We start from the raw sequence: 25964 nt of genomic DNA, 5'->3' as shown, positions 1-25964 counted from the left end.
GGGGATCTTCCCTACTCAGGGAGTAAAGCCACATCTCTTGTGTCTCCTGCACTGCAGGTGGATCTTTACCATTGAGCCACCTGGGATGCCCATTTTGGAACCATGTACCATAAATTCTAAAAGATCATGTCAATTGTTATTTTCATTAACTTTTTTATTTTCTTATATATAGCCCATGATACTCCTTTGGATACAACTTGGGAAACACTGCTTTAGAATTTTAGGCAACTAAGTTCAGTTCAGTCGCTCAGTTGTGTCCAACTCTTTGCGACCCCATGGATTACAGCACATCAGGCTTCTCTGTCCATCACCAACTCCCTGAACTTGTTCAAACTCATGTCCATTGAGTCAGTGATGCCATCCAACCATCTCATCCTCTGTCATCCCCCTATTCTCCTGCCTTCAATCTTTCCCAGCATCAGGGTCTTTTCCAATGAGTCAGTTATTTGCATCAGGTAGCCAAAGTATTGGAGCTTCAGCTTAAGCATCAGTCCTTCCAATGAATATTCAGGACTGATTTCCTTTAGGATGGACTGGTTTGATCTCTGTGCAGTCCATTGGGCTCTCAAGAGTCTTCTCCAACACCACAGTTCAAAAGTAGAAATTCTTTGGTGCTCAGCTTTCTTTGTGGTCCGACTCTCACATCCATACATGACTACTGGAAAAACCATAGCTTTGACTAGATGGACCTCTGTTGGCAAAGTAATATCTCTGCTTTTAAATATGCTGTCTAGATTTGTCATAGCTTTTCTTCCAAGGAGCAAGTGTTTTTAAATTTCATGGCTGCAGTCACCATCTGCAGTGATTTTGGAGCTCAAAAAATAAAGTCTGTCACTGTTTCCATTGTTTCCCCATGTATTTGCCATGAAGTGATGGGACCAAGTGCCATGCTCTTCATTTTTAGAATGTTGAGTGTTAAGCCAGTTTTTTCACTCTCCTCTTTCACTTTCATCAAGATGCTCTTCAATTCCTCTTCGCTTTCTGCCCTAAGGGTGGTGTCATCTGCATAGCTGAGGTTATTGATCTTTCTCCCAGCAATCTTGATTCCAGCTTGTGCTTCATCCAGGCTGGCATTTTGCATGATGTACTCTGCATATAAGTTAAATAAGCAGGGTCACAATATACAGCCTTGACATACTCCTTTCCCTATTTGGAACCAGTCTACTGTTCCATGTCTGGTTCTAATTGTTGCTTCTTGACTTGCATACAGATTCCTCAGGAGGCAGGTAAGGTGGTCTGGCATTCCCTGCTTTTTTAGAGTTTTCCACGGTTTGTTGCGATCCACACAAAGGCTTTGGCATAGTCAATAAAACAGAAGTAGATGTTTTTCTGGAACTCTCTTGCTTTTTCTATGATCCAACAGATTTTTTCAATTTGATCTCTGGTTCCTCTGCCTTTTCTAAATCCAGCTTGAACATCTGGAAGTTCTAGGTTCATGTACTATTGAAACCTGGCTTGGAGAATTTTGAGCATTACTTTGCTAGCATGTGAGATGAGTGCAATTGTGTGCTAGTTTGAACATTCATAAGCAACTAAAGGTTATTTATATAACAGTATCATTTTTAAGCCTTATTTTATGTTCAGTGACTGAAGATTATGCATGAACTCAATGTTTTCATAGGAACAAACATCATTATGGGTGGAACAAATCTGAAAATTCTACTTTTCTAAAATCTAATTTATAGGTCTTTTGGGTTTTATTAGATTCAGATTCTGTTTTGTACCTTTTGGGGCATCATTTTTATTGTTATGACTGTACAACAAGGTACAAGCTTGCTGACTCCAGAATGGCCAAGAATAGAGTGAGCAGGAAAGGGTATACAGTTAGGCTAAGCAAAAGGGAACCCATCATGTGTGGGCACTCAGGGGGCAAAGACTCCTTAGAGGGATGAGCTTGCAGAGGAAGGGCTGGGATGTAGGCAAGGTCAGTGAATGGAAGGACCTGCTCAGACCAGTAAGGGAGTATGCAGGGATAATGGAAAACTGTTGAATCACGGGGCAATGTGACAATGGTCACTGTACAGAGAACAGTGATACATGGAGGACAGAACAGATAATTGAATGAGTAATTACAGGACACATTGGAGACTTGACCACAGCAGTAGATATGCAGACAGAGGAATGAGAACAGATTTAGGAAATGTTTTCGGATGGTTTGGTACACTGGGTAAACCGGATGTGAGCAGTGAAAGAATGACGAGCACCAGCAAAGACTCAGGTTTTTGCCTTAAAGAATTTAGTCGACGGTGGTTAACTGGTGGAAGAACATTATTATTTAATCTTATTAATCAGAAGTTTATCAGAAATAGCTTTAACAATAGGACAAGCTCTTAGGAAGTCTCTTCTTGGTGGGCATGAGAGAGGAGGAGTGCTTTTGGCCCGGTAATCTCACTAAAATTATTTCTGAAGCTGGCTTTGCAGAGACATTCACAGGACACTCAAGTACTGCCTCTGACCTTCACTCACAGTGCTGTCTAGTTCTCTTTCACCGTGAACTTGATCTGACTTCCTGTGACTCTTCCTCACCACTGGCCTCAGTACATTCTCCTCACTGATGTCAGGTTAGTCAAGAAAAAGTGAGCATTTGAAACAAGAAGGGAGATGGTGGCCTCTCTTCTCAGCTGCCCCACCCTGAAAAGTCTGGAATCAACAGCTGACAAGTTACTGTTCACTGTTTGATTTGCTTCATTGCTTTAAGCTGAATGTAGTGACGCTGAGGGATTCCCTGGTAGCTCAGCTAAGAAAGAATCCTCCTGCATTGCAGGAGACCCCAGAGACCCTTTCTGCTCTTGTTTCTGAATGTGGTTTCTCAAAGGGCTGTCCTCTGTTTTCCATACTCTTCTGTGTTCAGTTTCCAAGGAACTTTCAGATCATCTAACTTTAATTCATCTTTAAAAGTTTGAAGTAGTTTTTTGGTTTCACCCATAGTCATCCCCTTCCTTATTCCTGTTTAGTGAGTGGAGACTGTTTTCTTAATCCCTCCAGCTACTTTCTTTAGCCTTTTCTTCTTTAGAAGAAACTCTTAACCTCTCCTTATAAGTTTCACAATTTCCAAACTTTGGGTCATTTTCTTTGCTCACTTTGATCTCCCTGCAAGTATTCCTCCATTAAAAACAGTGCATACATTTTCTTCTAAAATCATGCAGTGAGGAAAATGAGCTTTTATCTCTTCAAGAAAGTAAATGCGGTGAAAGACTATAATTGAGTTTCTTTGGAGAAACCATGTGGTCATTTTTCTACTTAGAACATATATATTAATCCTTTTCAACCTGTTTCACACTTCCACATTGAGGAGTAATGTTTCTAGAGTCTTCTTATTTCTACTTTCAAATCAGGATGCATTTTCTCATAATGGAAGGGCAGTGTTGCTTGATGAAGTCTGCTAGTCTTTTTTGTGCAAGTTACATGAAAGTTGTTTGACTTGTCTCTATTTGTTCCTACTCGTGTTTTGAGTAGGAATGCTTGGTTGTCTTTGCAAAGGTAACTGGAGACTAATTTTTAAAAATGAATTGTTGAAGGGATATTTGTATACCCGTGTTCATAGCAGCATTATTCGCAGCAGCCAAGGTGGGAAGCATTCCAATGTCCACCAACAGAGGACTGAAGAAACCAAATATGCCATGCACGTGCAAGAGAATATTATTCAGGCTTAAAGTTAAAAAAAAAAAAAAGAAATTCTAACACATGCAACTTGGGTTAACTTTGAGGACATTGTGCTGAGTGAAATAACCCAGTCACCAAAAGATAAATACTGTATGGTTCCACTTATGTGAGGTACCCAGTGTAGTCATAGACACACAAAGTATAATGGAGGGTGTCAGGGACTTGGGGAAGGTGAGAAATGGGGTTGAATTGATACAGAGTTTCAGTTTTGCAAGAAGAAAAACTTCTGGAGTTTGGACAAAGGATACTGGGAATATACTTAAAATCACTGAACCCTACTCTTAAAAATAGTTAAGATGGTTGAGTTTTATATAATATGTGAAAGTGTTAGTCATGTCTGACTGTTTGCGACCCCTTGGACTGTAGCCTGCTAGGCTCCTCTGTCTATGGGATTTCCCAGACAAGAATGCTGGAGTGGGTTGCCATTCCCTTCTCCTGGGGATCTTCCTGAACCAGGGATCAAACCCAGGTCTCCTACTTTGCAGGCAGATTCTGTACCATCTGAGCCACTATGTATTTAACCACAGTTAAACATTCAAAGGGTAAATTATTGTACCTTTTCCCTTTAAATAACTTCATGAGAAAGTTGATTTTGTTCTTAAAGACCTGGATGGGCTGTCTTTAAATAGTATAGCATGTGTAACATCGTATTTTACAAACAGCTTCAAAACCCATCATAAGAATTACCTTTTCCCTAGTATTTTTTAAAAGACTATAATTGGTGATATTGAATCTGGATTTTTAAAAATTATTGCCGTAAGCAGATTTGAAAATTGTAATACCATTTGGGGAAAATATGATAGTAATTGTACTAGTCTTTATTTTCCTTAACACTATGGTTGGCTGAATGATACATAAAAAGAACACAAACCACAAGAAAGCAAGGGTTTGGATCTGTTCTGTTAGTATCTGGGGCATAGTATAAGCTCAGTGCACATGTCTTTATTGAGTGGACATCCAGGGTATCTGTGTACTAAATGCTACTTGAGCGTGTGGTCTGTAGAATCCTGGATTCCTCAACCAGGCACATGGCACTTCTAGATACTAGGACCCTTCCTTTCGTTCATTTATCACGTAACTACTCACCAGTGAGCTTTTAGTTGCTAAGCATTTTGTATTTCAAAGTAAATAATTTAAGCAGATCACAGATGAAAATGCCCTAAAACATAGAGTTAGAGAAACTGGTCCATTGTCTCAATATAAATAAGTAACAGTGCTGACCTTAGTTCTGGACACTAAGTTTGTTGTTATTTTAGCTACTGAGTTGTGTCTGAATCTTTGGGAGCCAATGGACTGTAGACTGCCAGGCTCCTCTGTCCAGGCAAGAATAGTAGAGTGGGTTGCCATTCTCTCCTGCAGGGGATCTTCCCGAACGGGGATTGAACCCGTGTCTGCTGCATTGGCAGGCAGATTCTTTACCACTGAGCTACCAGGGAAGCCCAGACACTAAATTAGGCAGTACTTATTCAGTGAGCACCTACTCTGCACAAACCCTGCCTGCACCTTCGCCTCGTGTCAGCCCCAAACTTCGTCCTGTAATTTTACTTTATTCTCATCACCGCCTTTTGGCAGGATTATCCTAGAAAAAGGAAGTAGGGTCCTTTGGTCTCTCTGAGTGGTTTGGAGGAAGCTGTATCTTACATTCTAGTTGCTATACAGGTGCTAATTTCTGAAAGTGATGTGACAGGCAGCCCTCTGTAACACAGCCTACTAATTCAGCCGATGAAGTTTTATGTTCTAGTCTCCCAGAACAGTGTTCCTTAAACCAGGAGAATGTGAATCACCTGGGGAGGGTCGAGTTAAAATAGATTCTGATTCGGGAGTTCAGGACGGGGTCTGAGACTCAGCATTTCTGATAGGCTCACAGGTGCTACCAGATCTGCTGGTCCAAGGGCTGCACTGTGGCTGCACGGCTGTAGGTTCTTGGCCTGGCTGTACCTGCTAAACACCTGGATAGATTTTTGTAAACACTGATACCTTGTTCTTTGAAGTTCACTTTAGTTGGTCTGGGCATTCATGTTTTTAAAAGTTCTCAGATTAGTTTAGTGTGCTCCAGTTACTGAAGACCACTGCCCTGGACAAATATGACTGGCTATTGTCTGTAATCACGACACTGAATCCGCCGATAGGATTTAGTGCTTCTAGTGTCTTATAGCCCAGAGAAGGCAATGGCACCCCACTCCAGTACTCTCACCTGGAAAATCCCATGGACATAGGCGCCTGGTAGGCTGGGGTCACTGAGAGTCGGACACGACTGAGCAACTTCACCTTCACTTTTCACTTTCATGCATTGGGGAAGGAAATGGCAACCCACTCCAGTGTTCTTGCCTGGAGAATCCCAGGGATGGCGGAGCCTGATGGGCTGCCGTCTATGGGGTAGCAGAGTTGGACACGACTGAAGCGACTTAGCAGCAGCAGCAGCAGTGTCTTATAGAGAGGCTTTCCTGGTGGCTCCGCAGTAAAGAATCTGCCTGCCAATGCAGAAGCCATGGGAGATGTGAGTGTGACTCCTGTTGGGAAGATCCCCTGGAGGAGGAAATGGCAACCCACTCCAGTATTCTTGCTTGGATAATCCCACGGACAGAGGAGGCTGGTGGGCTACAGTCCATGGAGTCTCATAAAGTCGGCACAACTGAATGACTAAGCATGCAATGTCTTCTAGGGATTCAAAGAAAGCTAGAGGAATTGTCCTAAGACAGCACTCAGCACAGGCACTGATGCTAAGAAATGTGTTGGCTTGGCAAGTGAGTGATTATTTGCAGACATTATAGCTTATGGTCAGTGACTTGATCCCAGGGCAGTGGTCTAGTGCTACAGCCCCAGCCCGTCAGTATCCCCAAACATGCTGGTCATTGGATGGTGCTGTTAATGGGGGGGTGGCTTGTACACCCAGATAAAAACTGGGAGAGGCATTGGAAAGAAGGTGGTGGGAAAATGTTTACATCTATGACACACAGACGATAGATGGATGGATGATGGACATGATAATGACCCGGGGATCTTGGTCTCCTAAACAATGGAAACTGACTAGAGGCCAGACCAGAAATTCAGGCAAGGCTTCACTGGGGCCCCTGCTGCAAAATGGGGAGCAAGAACAAACAACAGGTTCCCTTGTTTGCTCTCCAGGTAGGGGGTGAGATTGTTCCTTATGTGGGATAAAAGGAGGGGTGTGTCTGGGGGTCAAGCTGGAGGGGTAGCTTAGGTGGTTTGCCCACCCCTCAGGTGGTATTGAGTGTAGGAGGCATGGACAGTACCTGCTTTCTCTCCCAATACACTGTTTTTATTCCAGGCTCTTCAGAAGTGGAAGTTGAGTTTTTTGGTCTCTTTGTATCTTTTGGGCCCAGAATTTGCCCCAGCTGTGCATGCATACATTTATTTTCAGTCCTGTATAGTTTCTTTATATTTTGCTGCTCAAGGAGAGGTGTATCCAGGTGCAAGCTTTGTAGCACTACAGCAAAGGGCCCCAGGTTGCAGCCTGTCTCAGATGGATAGATAAATGGATAGAAAGATAGACGGCAGGAAGGAGACACACCAAAGCTGTACCACTCAGAATGGAGAAGTGTAGATCACCAGTAGCTTTTGGGAGACTGAAGTCGGAGAGGCATAGCTGGGCGCTGTGGATATGAAGTTTCAATGAACATTCAGCTAAGTGCGCAAGCATTTTTGTATAATGATGTGTTTAAGTAGTGACAAGAGAGTGAGGGTGAGTGAAGTCGCTCAGTCGTGTCCGACTCTTTGCGACCCCGTGGACTGTCGCGTCCATGCTACTCCGTCCATGGGAGTTTCCATGGAGTACTGGAGTGAGTTGCCATTTCCTTCTCCAGAGGATCTTTCTGACCCAGGGATTGAACCCGGGTCTCCCACATTATAGACAGTCACTTTCCTGTGTGAGCCACCAGGGAAGTGAAAAGAGAAGTGAAGGCTTATCAAACTCCTCCTGGATGGGAATCTCTTTCTCTGCTAAAGACTGCTTTTCAGACACTGTCCCATTGCTCCTGAGCCATGATGGATGCTCAGAGAAGCCTGATGTCACTGTATAGGTGGGGAGGGGAGCACACATTTTTCCAGTTGAGCAGAAAGCACTGTTTGACTTTCTTCTAAGGCAGTATTTTTATTGCACTGTGAGACCTGCACAAGAAGTAACTTTCATCGGACTTGATCTTCCCAATCATGTTCCTGATGTCTCTGTGGGGAATGTCTTCCAGGGCAGGCCTGCTTCTTTGGGCTTCCCAGGTAGCTCAGATGGTAAAGAATCCGCCTGCCAATGTAGGAGATGCCTGAGACAAGAGTTCAATCCCTGGATTGGGAAGATCTCCTGGAGGAGGGCATGGCAACCCACTCCAGTATTCTTGCCTGGAGAATCCCATGCACAGAGGGGTCTGGTGGGCTACAGTCCATGGGGTCGCAAAGAACTGGACACAGCTGGAGTGACTTAGCACATGCCTTGGTGCACATCACTGTGAAGTAGCCTGTGAGGTCCTGGCTTCTGATTCTTGGGCTCTTTGGTTAGTTTTGAGTCTCTGTGTTTAACCCTAGTGACATCTGGCCCCTTGAATCAGACTGTGAGAGCAGACGGATAGAGCGGTGCTTGGGGCAGGAGTGCTGATGGGCTCTGTGACCCAAGGACAGAGAAACAGTCAAACACCCACCAAGGACTTCCCCATTCTTATAAAATGAACCATTCCGCATGAAGGTGTATGTGTCCTGATGGTGCACAGAGGGAGCAATGACTTTACAGAGGGAGGAAGTGTGGGTGAGGTCAGATGGGAGAGGGTCTAGGTCATAGCAGGGCAGTGTCACACAGGGGTTGAGCGCAGACACGTCTGTAACTCTGCCTCCAGGGATCCAGGCTCTGCAGCAACCCTGCTCTGTGATCCTGGCCAAGTGTCTTGACCTCTCTGACCCTCAGTTTCCTCCTCTGGAACATAAGGATGATAACCACCCTTTGGTGTGCCCATGCACCCTTTGGTGTCACTCAGTCATGTCTGACTCTTTACGACCCCCTGGGTGGTAGCCTGCTAGGCTCCTCTGTGGGATTCTCCGGGCAAGAATACTGGGTTGCCACTTCCTCCTCCAGGGGATCTTCCCGACCCAGGGACTAAACCCTCGTCTCTTATGTCTCCTGCATTGGCAAGTAGTTTCTTTTTTTTTTTTTTTTTGGTTGGGGGGGATTGCACTGAGTTTATTTATTTATTTGAAAGCAATGACATCTTGATAATGTTAAATCTTCTGACCCAGTAAGATGATATAGTTCTCCGTTTAGACAAGTTTTCTTTTATGTTCTTCAATAACAATATTGTGGTTTTATACACAGAGATTCTGTACGTTTCTCATGAGTTTAACTCTTAGGAGATATATGTTTTGCTTAGGAATGCAATTTACTTTCTAACTTCTTATTGCTGGAATGTAGACACACATTGAGCTTTATTTATTTTTTAATTATTACTCTACTAATCTTTTGTATAAACCCTGGTTGCTTTCCAGATTATTTTGTTCAGTTTTATACTTATACAATGATGTCCTCTACAAATAATGTTACTTTTTCTTCCTCTTTCCAATATTTGTACTTTTTAATTTTCCCAATTATGTTGGCAAACTGGCAAGTAGTTTCTTTACCATTAGCACCACCTGGGAAGCCCACCACCCCTTTGTTTTAAGGATTAGATGATATTTTGCACAGAAAGTACTCATGTCCTGTTGTACCATACATGGTGTATGAACAGCACCTTCCTCATGATCTGTGTGCTTTGCTGTGGCCATCCACAGTCAGTCTGGTGTGAGGATCAGGGGTGGGAGAAAAGCCTCTTCCTCTCTTACCTGGCCTTTTCCAGCTGGGACTGGTCCTGCCAAGTCACCACGAGCTGACTAGAGGTCCCCACCAAGGAGAGGCAGCCAGCTGCATAAGCGCATGCCATCCTGGGTTGGTCCTCAGGCAGGTGTGAACTAGGGAGAAGCAGGGGCTTACCCTGCTTCTCATCACCTGTGGGCCAAAAGAACAGGTGTCGTGAGATCATCATACCAAGGCCATGGCGGGGGTCTACCATTGTTCTGCGAGCTCCCATCTGAGTCTCCACAACCAGCATCATGGCTAACAAAGCTCGCTGTCTTTTGGAGAGAACGGGCTGCAGATGGTAGTCAACACTTACTCATGGGTTCTTTCAGCAGGATGTAGTCATGAGGATGAGGTTCAGCGTTGCAAGGGCTAGGGGGTCAGCAGTGGTGGCCAGGCTTCTATACTCATTGGCCTGTGGCGTCAGGAAGTCCTCAGATAGTCATGCAGATAACTCTGGTCATGATATTGAGACATGCTGGTAGTGGAAAGTGGGTGGGACTTGTGAGAAGGATTCTCGGGGACCAGCCTCAGGGAGTCCAGGGACATGTCTGTGACAAACAGTCCTTTAGATCAGTGAGAGATGAGGTGGAGAAGGGACATACTGGGCAAAGGAGCAGGGGAAAGGCTGAGGCCTGCGCTGACAGTGGCCAGGAGCCTGCCCTGGCCTGGGGAGGAAGGGCACGGCCCATTCTTGTCCCCTGAGTCAGTCCTATCGCCTTGTTTACACTTAGGTACTTTGCATCAGTCTCTCTGCCACCAGGATATTCTGTCCCCAGGGATTCTCAGGACCTTGTTGGTCCCGTCTTCCCACTCATGCGGTGACTCAGACACACTGACCCAGGAGGCTCCTCTGACACCCTGTCTGCACCCACCCGCTCCTCGCATCCAGCTGCATTCCCAGTTTTCTTCATAGCAGTTGCCACCAGCTGGGGTTCTGGGGTTCGGCTGTGCCTATTGGCTGCTCAGAACAAAAAACATCTGAATGTAGGTTCTCTGTTGTGTCTGGCGCTACTCCCTGTGTTTAGAGCAGAGCCTGGTACAAAGTTGTTATTGAGTTGCTAAGTCCTGTCCGACTCTTTGCCACCCCATGGATTGCAGCACACCAGGCTTCCCTGTCCTTCACTTTCTCCTGGAGTTTGCTCAAACTCATGTCCATTGAGTTGGTGATACCATTCAACCCTCTCATCCTCTGTCCTCCTCTTCTCCTCCTGCCTTCCATCTTGCCCAGCATTAGGGCCTTTTCCAATGAGTTGGCTCTTCACATCAGGTGGCCAAACTATTGGAGCTTCAACTTCGGCATCAGTCCTGCCAATGAATATTAAGGGTTGATTTACTTTAGGATTGACAGGTTTGGTCTCCTTGCGGTCCAAGGGACTTTCAAGAGTCTTCTTCAGCACCACAATTTGAAAACATCAGTTCTTGGGAGCTCAGCCTTCTTTGTGGTCCAACTCTTACATCCATAACTGACTACTGGAGAAAACATAGTTTTGACTAAGTGGACTTTGGTTGGCAAAGTGATGCTTCTGCTTTCTAATATGCTCTCTAGGTTTGTCACGGCTTTCCTACCAAAGAGCAAGCATCTTTTAAGTTCATGGCTGCAGTCACCATCTGAAGTGATTTTTGAGCACAGGAAAATAAAATACGTCACTGCTTCCATTTTTTGCCTATCTGCCATGAAGTGATGGAACCAGATGGCATGATCTTTGTTTTTTGAATGTTGAGTTTTAAGCCAGCTTTTTCAGTCTTCTCTTTCACCCTCATCAAGAGGCTGTTCAGTACCTCTTCCCTTTCTACCATTAGAGTAGTATCATCAGCATATCTGAAGCTGGTATTTCTCCTGGCAATCTTGATTCCAGCTTATACTTCATCCAGCCAGGCATTTAGACTGATGTATTCTGTATATAAGTTAAATAAGCAGGGTAACAATATGAAGCCTTGAAATACTCCTTTCCCAATTTGGAACCAGTCCATTGTTCCATGTCCAGTTCTAACTGTTGCTTCTTGACCTGCATACCGATTTCTCAGGGGACAGGTAAGGTGGTCCGGTATTCCCATCTCCTTAAGAATTTTCCACAGTTTGTTGTGATCCACACAGTCAAAGGCATTAGCATAGTCAATAAAGCAGAAGTGGATGTTTTTCTGGAATTCCCTTGTTTTCTGGGAGGAGGGAATGGCAAACAATTCCAGTATTCTTACCGAGAGAATCCCATGAATAGTATGAAAAGTCACATAGTGGGAACACACTATTTATCAAACAAGAGACATTGGTTTCTTTTCTAGTATGGCCAAAGTTTCATTAATAAAGCAACCTAAAAGACTCCTTCACTCACAGGTCAAATACACAGTATGAGTTTGCAGCTCGATTCTGGGCACAGATGACTTGCTCTGGCTGAATTGATGGTTGCCAGAGATCACCTGCTTGGGGTTCTTGAGCTTGGGAAGCAGCTGGAATGGATGGGCAGGAACTGAGAGGGAGAAGGGCTTTGCTCTCTTACCCTGCTCACTGCCTCAGTGTTTTTCTCAGCATACCTTTGCCCCCCAGGATGTTTCATGGGCATTCACTGGCCGCTCTCCTATCAAAATGCAAACAGTTTCTCTCCAGAGGGTGAGTTTTGTCAGGAATGGGGCATCCTCTATCAAGACTGCCACTGTGCTGGTCCCTGCCAGTTCAGTTCAGTTCAGTGGCTCAGTCTTTGCAAACCAATGGACTGCAACACGCCAGACTTCCCTGCCCATCACCAACTCCTGGAGTTATGCATATCCATTGAGTCGGTGATGCCATCCAACCATCTCATCCTCTGTCATGCCCTTATCTTGCATTCAATCTCCCAGCATCAGGATCTTGTCAAATGAGTCAGTTCTTTGCATCAGGTGGCCAAAGTATTGGAGTTTCAGCTTCAGCATCTGTCCTTCCAATGAATATTCAGGACTGATTTCCTTTAGGATGGACTGGTTGGATCTCCTTGCAGTCCGAGGGACTTCTCCAACAGCACAGTTCAAAAGCATCAATTCTTCAGCACTCAGCTTCCTTTATAGTCCAACTCTCACATCCACACACGACTATTGGAAAAACCATAGCTTTGAGTAGATGGACCTTTGTTGGCAAAGTAATGTCTCTGTTTTTAATATGCTGTCTAGGTTGGCGACTGAACTGAACTAGGTTGGTCATAGTTTTTCTTCCAAGAGGTAAGTGTCTTTTAATTTCTTGGCTGCAGTCACAATCTGCAGTAATTTTGGAGCTCAAAGTCAACCACTGTTTCCACTGTATCCCCATCTATTTGCCATGAAGTGATGGGACCAGATGCCATGATCTTAGTTTTCTGAATGTTGAGTTTTAAGCCAACTTTTTCACTTTCCTCTTTCACTTTTATCAAGAGGCTCTTTAGTTCTTCTTTGGTTTCTGCCATAAGGGTGGTGTCATCTGCATATCTGAGGTTATTGATATTTCTCCCAGCAATCTTGATTCCAGCTTGTGCTTCGTCCAGCCCAACGTTTCTCATGATGTCCACTGCATATAAGTTAAATAAGCAGGGTGACAATATACAGACTTGACGTACTCCTTTCCCTATTTGGAACCAGTCTGTTGTTCCATGTCCAGTTCTAACTGTTGCTTCCTGACCTGCATACAGGTTTCTCAAGAGGCAGGTCAGGTGGTCTGGTATTCCCATCTCTTTCAGAATTTTCCAGTTTGTTGTGATCCACACAGTCAAAGGCTTTGTCATAGTCAATAAAACAGAAGTAGATGTTTTTCTGGAACTCTCTTGCTTTTTTGATGATCCAGTGGATGTTGGCAATTTGATCTCTGGTTCCTCTGCCTTTTCTAAAACCAGTTGAACATCTGGAAGTTCACAGTTCATGTATTGCTGAAGCCTGGCTTGGAGAATTTTGAACATGACTTTACTAGCGTGAGATGAGTGCAGTTGTGTGGTAGTCTGAGCATTCTTTGGCATTGCCTTTCTTTGGGACTAGGATGAAAACTGTCCTTTTCCAATCCTGTGGCCACTGCTGAGTTTTCCAAATTTGCTGGCATATTGAGTGCAGCACTTTCACAGCATCATCTTTTAGGATTTGAAATCTCAACTGGAATTCCATCACCTCCACTAGCTTTGTTCATAGTGATGCTTCCTAAGGCCCACTTGACTTCGCATTCCAGGATGTCTGGCTCTAGGTAAGTGATCACACCATGGTGGTTATCTGGATCATGCAGATCTTTTTTGTATAGTTCTTCTGTGTATTCTTGCCACCTCTTCTTAATATCTTCTGCTTCTGTTAGGTCTGTACCATTTCTTTCCTTTATTGTGCCTATCTTTGCATGGAATGTTCCCTCAGTATCTCTGATTTTCTTGAAGAGATCTCTAGTCTTTCCCATTCTATTGTTTTCCTCTCTTTCTTTGCACTGATCACTGAGGAAGGCTTTCTTATCTCTCCTTGCTATTCTTTAGAATTCTGCATTCAAATGGGTATATCTTTCCTTTTCTCCTTTGCTTTTCGCTTCTCTTCTTTTCATAGTTATTTGTAAGGCCTCCTCAGACAACCATTTTGCCATTTTGTATTTTTTTTTCTTGGGGATGGTCTTGATCCCTGTCTCCTGTACGATGTCACGAACCTCCGTCCATAGTTCATCAGGCACTATGTGTATCAAATCTAATCTGTTGAATTTATTTGTCACTTCCACCGTATAATCGTAAGGGATTTGATTTACATCATACCTGAATGGTCAAGTGTTTTTCCCTACTTTCTTCAATTTAAATCTAAATTTGGCAGTAAGAATCAGTGAACTAACTTGGACTGGAATGGGTGAATTTAACTCAGATGACCATTATATCTACTACTGTGGGCAAGAATCCCTTAGAAGCAATGGAGTAGCCATCACTGTCAACAAAAAAGTCAGAACTGCAGTACTTGGATGCAGCCTCTAAAACGACAGAATGATCTCTGTTCGTTTTCTAGGCAAACCATTCAATATTACAGTAATCCAAGTCTATGCCCTGACTAGTATTCCTGAAGAAGCTGAATGGTTCTATCAAGACCTTCTAGAACTAACACCAAAAAAGATATCCTCTTCTTTATAAGGGCCTGGAATGCAAAAGTAGGAAATTAAGAAATGCCTGAAGTAACAGGCAAATTTGCCTTGGAGTACAGAATGAAGCAGGGCAAAGGCTAACAGAGTTTTGCCAAGAGAACGCACTGGTCATAGCAAACACCCTCTTCCAACAACATAAGAGAAGACTCTACACATGGACATCACCAGATGGTCAACACCAAAATCAGATTAATTATATTCTTAGCAGCCAAAGATGGAGAAGCTCTACACAGTTAAGAAAATCAAGACTGGGAGCTGACTGTGGCTCAGATCATGAACTCCTTATTGCCAAATTCAGAGTAAAATTAAAGAAAGTAGGTCCCTGCCAGACTGAACCCAATGATTTCTACCAGTTTCTCTGGAAGCTGAATTGCAGTCCAAGTAATCAGCACCTTCATATGTAGGGAAACAGGCAGGAACCTGCTGTTTTCTGTAACAGCAGGAACCTGAGGAAAAAACGCACACTGGGATGGCAATGACAGCACACGGAGGTTGCCTAGACCTTTGTAAATATGGCCAGAAAACCTCAGAGTGTTCACTGAAGGGCTGCCCTTATCCCTCCCATGAAAGCACAGATTTCCCAGACCTCACAGCTGGCTCTGTGTAAATGTGCTGGATACAGAGGTGTGTCTCAGTCTGTAAAAAGTACGCACTCTGTCATCTCAGACTGTGGACAAGGGGGTACTGGTAGGTGGGGACAGACACTTAAGGAGGGGAAGGCAGGCTGTGTGTGTATGAATATGTCATTTGTGCTTCACTGCAGCCTGCCAGTGTTTGGGCAGATGGGCATCTGAATACATATTTAACAGCATGTTGTAAACTTATATTTCAGAAGCAATGTGTTTTACTTATCTTGCCAACAATAAGGTGAGTTTAGGATTTGGACATTCATTTGCATTGGTCAGGACTCTTTGATGACGAGTGACAAGCAAGAACCAGAAAAAAAAAATGTTACTGGTTCACATAATTAAAAATTACAGGAGTCACCAGCTTCAGGTCTGACTGGATCAAGGTGTTCAAATAATCTCTGCCAGGAGCGCATCTCACTTTTACTAAGCCTTGCTGTATTGGGGTTTCCTCCAGGTTAGATTGGCCGCTCTGCAGGCCAGGAACAGCACATTGTTCACCACCAGGGGCAGCTTGGCAGCAGGGGCACGGAGTTCTCTTTCTCCGTGCTAGCTGAGATGGGCTCACGTCACATACCCATCTATGAAGCACTCACTCTGTATAGGGATGTGGTGTTTGCAAACTTTGTATCATGCCAGAGATGGATGGCTCCTCCCGGGAGAGCCCAGGGGCTCTTACCTTCAGGGGGATGTGGATGCCTTGAGTAAAAAATGACAGATTTGTCCCTCAGCCAGCCTTTAAGGTGGCAGGAGAGTGTCAGCCATGTGGACTCCAGATTGTGTGGGACTGACCTGTGCCTGGTGGGGTGGCCCTGGACACTCATGCCAGTGTTACACACACACTCACAGATGCATGTACACACACACACACCATTGACAAAGGAAACCCTTGCAGATTTCCAGAGCCTCTGTAAAGCTGGGCTTCTGATGAGCATCTGAGCACTCACCCCTGTCTATTGTTTCTAAATTTGCTTCCATTTTTACTAAGTGCCTTGGAAGGGAGTTGACCAATCCCAGTGGTATATTTTTGAGGTAAAGCAGAGCCTGCTGAAGCCTGTACCTGACATTCACTCTCCAAAGGTGCGCTTGGAGGTAAGATTTGGAACTGGAATTCACTTTAGGCCAAATATAATACTCTCATGTCTGCTCTCAAAGGCAAATACACCACGGTCAACATAAACCATGGAACTCAGTATTATTAAAGAAAGCACATATTTAGATCATCGTATCTGTCAGGATAATAATTTCGATAGGAAAAAGATCTATAAAAAAGGGAAAAAATTTTATAGAATTGAAGGATACAAGGTAGCCAGGATTATACGTTTTAAGGAAGAAATATTAGCAGCAAACTTCCTTTAGACATTTATTTGTCATATAGTTGCTGTCAGTCATAGACTCTAATGCTTTCTCTCTAATTCTAATGTTTCTCTTCACAAAATTTTTTAACCACTTAGCACCCTTAGTCTTGTTACTTTCAGGTTACTGTGTAACCCTTATGATACACTAATCCACGTGGTTATATGATTTTTATGCTCTAATCCTATGGGTACAATAAGTGCCTTGAAAAAAAAAAAACTCTTGATAGGAATATTCTAAGTAGTGAAAAATCTCAATTTTATAGTTTTATTTCTTCAAATATTAATTTACTATCTTGTTTCAAAGGAATCTTGCTTAAAGAAATAGGCCTAGTTTTGGAAAATAAAATCATACATTTCTGTTTTTTGTTGCTCAGTCTCTTTGGACTTGATAATACTCTGATATTTTTGCATAGTTTGAAGGTATGTCCTTTTGTTGCTGCTGCTGCTGCTAAGTCATTTCAGTTGTGTCCGAGTCTGTGCAACCCCATAGACGGCAGCCCACCAGGCTCCACCGTCCCTGGGATTCTCCAGGCAAGAACACTGGAGTGGGTTGCCATTTCCTTCTCCAATACATGAAAGGGAAAAGTGAAAGTGAAGTCCCTCAGTCGTGTCTGACTCTTAGTGACCCCATGGACTGCAGCCTATCAGGCTCCTCCGTCCATGGGATTTTCCAGGCAAGAGTACTGGAGTGGGGTGCCACTGTCTTGTCCTTTTGTTAGGGAAATTAATTATGCTATCAGTGTAAATGCCATTAAAAGCAAATAAAGAGATCAGCACCATTCTCATCTATACTGAGAAAACTTGTTTGTTTTATTGTCCTAATAAGACACAAAAACAATTTATCTTAATTTTTTAATTATGAAAACTTTCGAACAGGCATTTCTATCTGTTTTTGCCCTTACCTTGTTCTATGTCTGGCAAAAAATTTTTTATGAGAATTATTTCTTTGAAGTGAATGTTGAAAGAATAAATGCATTTTAAGTGAAGAGAAAAGGACAGAGAATAATAAAACAGGCACTTAAAGCTAAGACAGAGACATTTATACTTTGCCACATTTCATTCACATTTTTCATAAATAATAATGTTAGAAAAAACCAAAGTCCCACTTACATTTTCTGTGCATATTTTTGATGCCTTTACTATCTATTTGTGAGTCCACAAAGCAGAGAAGCTGTTGCTTGGTGAATATAAGTGATATCATATACGTTATGGTTAATCTTTAGGTTTCTTTTAAATCATTTCTCCAGATTCTCCCTTTTTGTCTACAGAAAATGTGCACCAAAATATCCTGCTTCCTGGAACCTCAAGGTCAAGGGTTGGTGTGCCTGGGGGTACAGATGTAATCAGGATTGAGAAGTGGCTGTCCTTGGACTCAGCTAAACTGGGTTATGAGATTATCCTGAAGGAGAGAGGATGATGCCAGATCTTAATGTGATAATTCTGCCCTGGTTTCTCCTTGCAATAGAGCAAGCTGCTTTTTAAAAAATCAGGTACTGAGTTGTTCGTTCCTTTCCCCATAAAGGTTCTGTCATTGCTGGTTTGGCTTTGACCCCAGGTCTTTTTCTGGTCACTTTGACCATCAGGGACATTTCATGTCAGAGGTGTTTCCCAGGTCAGTGAACACTACATTCTGTCAGCTCTTATCCAGACCTTGGGAGCCAAATGTGTTTCAGGATTCCTCATATTTTAGACAGACAACGCTATGCATGTTCTGAATGTTTCCTATACCCCTGGTGGAGCATGGAAAATTATTGCTTCAATATTTCTACAGCAGGGCTTTGGAATTTTCATTCTGAGTGGGGGTAAACAAGGACTAAATGAGTACCCTCTCCATTTTGGGTGAATCATGAAAATACTTGTTCTATTTTCAAAGAATTTTGAATTTTGAAATTGTAGATGAGCGGCTGTAGATGATGATGGCGACGATTTAAATTCATACACTGTCTGGACAGTTGATGGCGTCACCCCCTGCTTTTCAGCACTGACTCAGATCCCTCCCTCCCTCTCTTTCCTTCCTTCCTGCTTTCCTCTCTTCCTTCCTTTTATTTCTCTCTTCCTCTCTTTGCTTACTTCATTAAGATTGGGAGACAGGCGGCCTTGTACGGCCTTTAAGGACTCAGGTTTTCGGGTCAATCAGACCTTTGGACACATTCTGCTTCTGCTTCTCACTGCCTGCCTGGCCATTGTTCCATGTCACTCCCAGTGCTATTTTCCTGAGATGATCGTCACATCCACTTCCTCCTCAAGTGTGTTGTTTAGTGAAGACACAAGAAGGCGATGGGTGAGATATCTCCCAGGGCGTAGCTAGTGCTTAGTGAATGACACCGGCGATTACCGTCACTGTTGTTATCACTCCTTACAACATCATTCCACATTTGCTCTTCCTTTTTAAACAGTGGATTTATTCACATGAATCTGTGTGTCTGTCTGTGTGTGAAATACATTTTGTCTTTGCTTACATACAAATTATTTGACCATACCTGCCTGCAAATATCATGCATTGTAGTTTAAATGTTATCGGAGGGGTGTCGCACACAGCCAGGCTTGCCCACGTGTAGACTGCCGTCTCCTGTGAGTGGTAGTTAGATGCATAGACAGTTAAACAGATAGACATGGATGATAGATAAATAGGTAGATACGAAGGATAGGAAGATGGACAGATAGAGATGGGTGATGGATGATGGATGGATGGATGGATAGATAGAGACAGATAGACATAGACTTTCATTAGAACCCCAAGTTGTGGACATGAACTAACATGAATTCTGAATTTACTATGGACCAGAGCACACCAGAGAATCTTCCCAGTAGAGTGAATGGAATAATTCATCTTATTCATGTGATTTCCTTACTTGTAAACCATAGCCCTGCCAGTTTAATTGTCTCAATTTTTATCAACTATTAGACATGTGGCCCTAATGGTAAAGAACCTGACTGCCAGTGTAGGAGACAGAAGAAACACGGGTTAGATGGCTCTTCTCATTTGTTACTGAAGGCCCTCAGTCCTGGTTATTTCAAGATGCTTCACCTCCTCTCCGAAGGAGCTGTTATGATTTCAAGCTGATTATTGCAGGGACTTAAAGAAAAAGCCTCATTTGGCGTGTTACTGAACAGGTGGGATATGCATGTAGTCTTTGCAACTTTCTATTTGTCTCAGTAACTAAAATTTGTATTGTCTTTAGGACTAATATCTTAGATTCATGATTTTATTTGATTCTTTATTCACCAGTTTGACTATTATGGTTGATTATGAGTACATAAGGAAAGTTATGACCAACCTAGACAGCATATTAAAAAGCAGAGACATTACTTTGCCAACCAAGGTCCGTCTAGTTAAGGCTATGGTTTTTCTAGGGGTCATGTATGGATGTGAGAGTTGGACTGTGAAGAAAGCTGATCGCTGAAGAATTGATGCTTTTGAACTGTGGTGCTGGAGAAGACTCTTGAGAGTCCCTTGGACTGCAAGGAGATCCAACCAGTCCATTCTTAAAGGAGATCGGTCCTGGGTGTTCATTGGAAGGACTGATGCTAAAGCTGAAACTCCAATACTTTGGCCACCTCATTGAAGAGTTGACTCACTGGAAAAGACTCTGATGCTGGGAAGGATTGGGGGCAGGAGGATACAGGGATGACAGAGGATGAGATGGCTGGATGGCATCACCGACTCAATGGACATGAGTTTGAGTGAACTCTGGGAGTTGGTGATGGACAGGGAAGCCTGGCGTGCTGTGAGTCATGGGGTCGCAAAGAGTCGGACACCACTGAGTGACTGAACTGAACTAAACTGAACTGAATAACACCCTTTCTGTGACTGGCATTTCGATTTTTCTGGGTAAACAGAGTTCCTCTTGATCTGTTTTCAGTTTTCTTATCCACCCCCGCACCCCCGCCCCCGCCTCCCCCTGCCACCCTCCCAGTTCCCTCTCACTGTGTTTCTCTGCAAGTACTGCAGCGTGTCTCCAGGGGACCTAGTCTCCTGGTTAGTGTTTCAGACTTGAAAGTGGTATTCAAATGCGGCCGGATTTTACAGATTGGCAATTGTGATGTAATTAAGCTTCATGAATATGAAGATTTTGGTCGAATTCCCAGGATGCCCCATGATAAGGATCTGCAATAAAACTTCTCAGCTCACTGTGACCGGTACATGCCCACTGGGTTCAAGGGCAGCCTTATGTTTACTCATACGAAGTGCAAACCATGTATTAGTTCATTTTTAACCTTGTCAGAAGCAGCCTGAGAAGCACATTTGTCCAGAGGGCTCGACAGAAAACAAGGAGAAGGTCAGCGTCTTCCTGGGTCCAGGGCCGTTCAGGAATGAAATGCTACACTGTGAACTTGAGCAGGGGTGACATTTGTGGAATTGCCTTTGTTATGTTTTCTCCTGCTGTGATTGGCTTTGTCCCAGGAAATCTCAGAAGGAGCCAGTTTCTCTGTAACTGGATTGGGCTTCTTCCTCCCTTCAAGGCTCTGGTGCAGCTCCTGGTAGGAAAGCTTTACCTGACCAATTTGTTCCCACCCAGCAGCGTCTTCTGCGCTGGAGATTACTGCTGGTTTGTCCTTGATATTTTATTTCCTTTTGTAAATAGATAATACATTCATCATTCAGAACTCAAAAGTATTTTAAAAAGTGTGCGGAGGAAATTCCAGTCCCAACCCAAGCCTGTCACCCTCTGTTCCCAGGTCTGTCTACCCCCTTTCAAATCCGTACCTGACGTTATTCATTTTTTATCTGTTCTTTCAGAAATTCTCCGTGTATAAACAAATGAGTAAAAATGGATCACTTGTTTTTGATTGGAGTCTAACTGCTTTGCAATGTTGTGTTAGTTTCTGCTGCAAATCAAGGTGCCTCAGCCATCTGTGTACATATATCCCCTCCTTCTTGAACTCCCTCCCACCACCCCGTCCCACTCCTCTCGGTCATCACAGAGCGCTGAGCTGCACTCTGTGTGTTATACAGCAGCTTCCCACCAGCTGTCTGGTTTACACATAGTAGTGTGTGTATGCCATGCTACTCTCAATTCATCCCACCCTTTCCTTCCCCCAGCGTGTCCACAAGTTTGTCCTCTACATCTGCGTCTCTATTCCTGCCCTGAAATCGGTCCATCTGTACCGTTCTCCTGGATTCTATATATATACACTGATATATGATATTTGTTTTTCTCTTTCTGACTTACTTCCCTCTCTATGACAGACTCTAGGTTCACGTGGAGCACTCTAATCCAACCCCCACATTCTAGCAGGTAGGTTTCTGCCAGTGAGTGTGGAACTAGTGGCTGTGTACCTTCAGGATAAGTCTTCTGAGCAGGAATGTGTTTACTCCTGTTTTATGCAGCTTTCTGGCTCTCAGCTGAAAAGAAAACCCTGGATTGGCTCCATTTCACTGTCTTTTTATTTTTCAATTTGAAAGTCACTGGAACTAGCCCTCCAATGTTGCCATTAACTCCTTTTACAATTGTCAGTGAAAATGGCCCGAATAATTAGGCCAAGGAAGAATCACATCTTAAGGGCTAATTATTGATGTATTCCTCCTGTCAGCCTGCCAGTTACCTCTGGGGATGGAGATTAGGCCCCTGAGTGAACACAGCTCATCACTAAGCTTCAGTCTACTCAAGGTCACAGGAAGGTGATTTTATATACTCCTCTATGGCACCTCATGCGACGAGTTGACTCACTGGAAAAGTCTCTGATGCTGGGAAGGATTGGGGGCGGGAGGAGAAGGGGACGACAGAGAATGAGATGGCTGGATGGCATCACCGACTCTGTGGACATGAGTTTGAGTGTACTCCAGGAGTTGGTGATGGACAGGGAGGCCTGGCGTGCTGTGATTCATGGGGTCACAAAGAGTCGGACACGACTGAGTGACTGAACTGAACTGATGGCCCAGAAAGAGAGCAAATCCTGCACAAAACTTTCTTATAATAAAGATTTGGCTAAAATAGGCATTTAAAAATTTTTTTTCTAAATATAATCAAGCAAATATTTTAATTTTTTAAATAGTTGCTTTTATGTTTCTTTTAGTCTCTCTGTTGTGTCTCTCTGTGACCCCATGGTCTATATCCCACCAGGCTCCTCTGTCCGTGGAATTCTTCAGGCAAGAATATTGGAGTGGGCTGCCATTTCCTCCTCCAGGGGATCTTCCCAACCCAGGAATCAAACTTGGGTCTCCTGCATTGCAGGCAGATTCTTTACCATCTGAGCCAATAGGGAAGCCCCTGCTTTTTATATAGATAGACACAAAATGACTAGGATGCCATACTTGCATTAAAAAGTTAATGTAGATCAGTTGACCTTATTAGTCTTTGTTTAATGAACAAATTGATATGTTCTTGATTTTGATCCACGTTAGTTAAGATCCACTACAGGAGGACTCATCTGCCATCACACCCTTACTTAAGCTGACCTGATAGAATTCTGTTGGTTTTTATTTCTTGCTTTCCTTGCTATGGGCCTGAAATCAGCAGACATGACCATTTCTGTCCACATGTCATATGCAATTAAACTCCAGCCTTTAAACTGCCAACATCAAAGATGGTTAGGAAGAAAAATTATATTATTGCAATTCATTCTCTTGAAGTAGCAGCCACAACAAAAGTGAGGCTGGCATGTGGCAGTGATAGCACACAAATTATCCATATTGTTGTTTTAAAAAGAGAAACATAGCAGGCTTGTACCCACATACACTTTTTATATTGAAGCATCTAATCATGCATTCTGGCTTCTCCCTGTCAGCTTGGGGTCGGAGTAAGTAACTAACACAGTGCTCCTTTGACAGCAGCCACTAACAGAGCAAGTGACATATAGTGCTGGCTATTGCATAACAGGGCTGGGCTACAATGTTTGCAAAAATAGATGAGAAACTTCCACGTTAGGATTTTGAAGGGACTCGTGAGGAACCTGAAAGTCATTAGCTTTTGTGTATGAACATAATGTAGAAATTTCAAGACAGATAGAATGTGGGCTTTAAAAGGGTGTAGAGGAAGGGACACAATGAAATCGGAGTGCCATTTTAGCTTCCTGAAGCTGGGACCAAGAGATGTGCCTGATCCTTGAACATCTTGTTTCTGGAAGAATGTCTGGCAGTGTGCTGTCTGCCTTGGTGCCCAACGCACGCAGAAGGACACAGGCTTGGGCTTCTGAGGCTCCAAGCCTGATTGTAATGACTCAAAGTAATTTGACTTTGTCATTCTTCCATAATTGGTTGCAAGTTTTACCCAGAAGAAAGAACAGTGTGTGCATGCTCAGTTGCACCCGACCCTTTGCGACCCCATTGACTGTGGCCGGCTAGGCTCCTCTTTCTCCCCAGGTGAGCTCTTTACCGTCTGAGCCACACGGGACACCTCGTGTGGCACTAGTGGTAAAGAAACCACTTGCCAATGCAGGAGACCAGGGTTCAATCCCTGTGTTGGGCAGATATCCTGGAAAAGGGCATGGCAGCCCTCCCTAGGATTCTTGCCTGGAGAATCCCATGGGCAGAGGAGCCTGGCGGGCTATAGTCCATGGGGTCGCAAAGAGTCAGACACGACTGAAGCCACTTATCATGCACTCTACCCTTGCTCTTCTTAAAGAAGAAAACGTTTCCCCAGTGCCCTCAGAAGATTTCCCCTTTTATCTCATTGGTAGAGTTGAGTCACATGCTTACCTCCAGACCAACCACTGGCAGTTTTAGTGTGTTTGACTTAAACATAATTCACCCACTAAAAAAATATAGTGATATTTGCTTCAGAACTGAATCAAAATATCTCTTGGGTAATCAACCATCTATTCCTGCTGTAGACAAGATGTGGAGTAAAATACACTGCAGTCCTGGTTAAGCTGAGGTAGAAGTGAGTTCCCAATGATAAGAGGATTCACGTCTTTAAACGAATGAGTAACTTTATTTTAACTTCATAGCAGCCTTCAGGTTGGAAGAAGCAAGGGAGTTGCTCTTCCAGTGTATAAACCAGAGGAGTGGAAAATCACTGATGAGATGATACAGACAAGACATGAACAAATATTTAGGATTTATCTGCTTTTCAAACGAGAACCAAGACTTGTCAGTTCTTAGAGCAGCTCACAGGGCTTCCCAGGGTGCCAGCAGTAGAGAACCTGTCTGCCAGTGCAGAGTAAGAGACATAGATTAGAAAGTCTGTAAAATCAAAGGTATTATTTTTCCAGTAGTCATGGACGGATGTTGGGCCGTAAGCGTGGAAGAACTGATGCTTTCAAACTGTGGTGCTAGAGAAGACTCCTGAGAGTCCCTTGGACAGCAAGGAGATCAAACCAGTCAATCCTAAAGGAAATCAACCCTATTTATTGGAAGGACTGATGCTGAAGCTAAAACTCCAATGCTTTGGCCACCTGATGCGAAGAGCCGCCTCATTGGAAAAGATCCTGATGCTGGGAAAGATTGAGGGAAGAAGAAGCGGGCAGCAAGAATGAGATGATTAGATAACATCACTGATTCAATGAATAACAGTTTGAGCAAACTCCAGGAGATAGCGAAGGACAGGTAAGCCTGGCGTGCTGCAGGCCGTGGGGGTCACAAAGAGTCAGACATGACTTCCTGACTATAAACAATAACAGAACAGTTCAAGGCCATGTGTCAAAACTGTCAGGGGACTGGACAAAGAGGTGTGAAATTGTGAACCATTTAGGAGGCTCAAAAAAAAACATATTTCATAGACTTTTGCACCCCTATGGCTGCCCCACAGTGCCAGCCATGCTGCCCAGGAGAGTCTGGGCTCTTCCTCCAGGCCAGGGCTGTACTCTGGCTCCTGAGCTGGACAGTCAGTTTTGGGATCTGTCCATCTCAGGCTAGGAAAACTCCTGAACCAAGCCCCTGCCTGAGTTACTCCCCCTTGAATGATGTTCTGGCACATTCAAGACTGTCTCCTTGGGACCAGGATGATGATGTAGGTAAGAAGGGCCTAAACACCTCCACCCCTGGGAAGTTGATGAACATCCTCACTTATGTCTGAGCCAAAGCACTTAGAGAGTGGTAAATGGAAATGTTGCCTCAAGCATTGGGCGAAATGTGAGGAGTAGATGGGAATTGATTAGAGATGCTTGGGGGAAATAAAGCCTTCCCCTAACAGAAGGGTGTTGTTTTTGATATTTGACCTCTGGAAGCAGTTCAGTTCAAAAGGAGACAGAGGAAGTCATCACTCATGGTTTCATGGCACCCAATAAAGTGGTCAGTGATGGCTCCCTATTCCTCTCCTCCGAAGAAGCTGGAGCCTATCCTGCTAGAGCCCCACTTTCTCCATCAGAGCGGCTGCCTCTCCAGATAGGTACCTGGGGGGAACCCCACTTCCCTCTCCACATCTCTTTCCAGAAGCTGATACCCACAGGTAGAACTACAGGTGAGGCAAAGTGAAGTGCAAAGAGAACTGGTGCCAACCAACCCAGAGAGGGGCCAGCCT

Source organism: Moschus berezovskii, chromosome 1 (genome assembly GCF_049115385.1).
Source record: "Moschus berezovskii isolate FMDL1 chromosome 1, NW_MosBer_1.0, whole genome shotgun sequence".
NCBI classification, from domain to species: domain Eukaryota; kingdom Metazoa; phylum Chordata; class Mammalia; order Artiodactyla; family Moschidae; genus Moschus; species Moschus berezovskii.
This window is presented reverse-complemented; position numbering follows the sequence as displayed.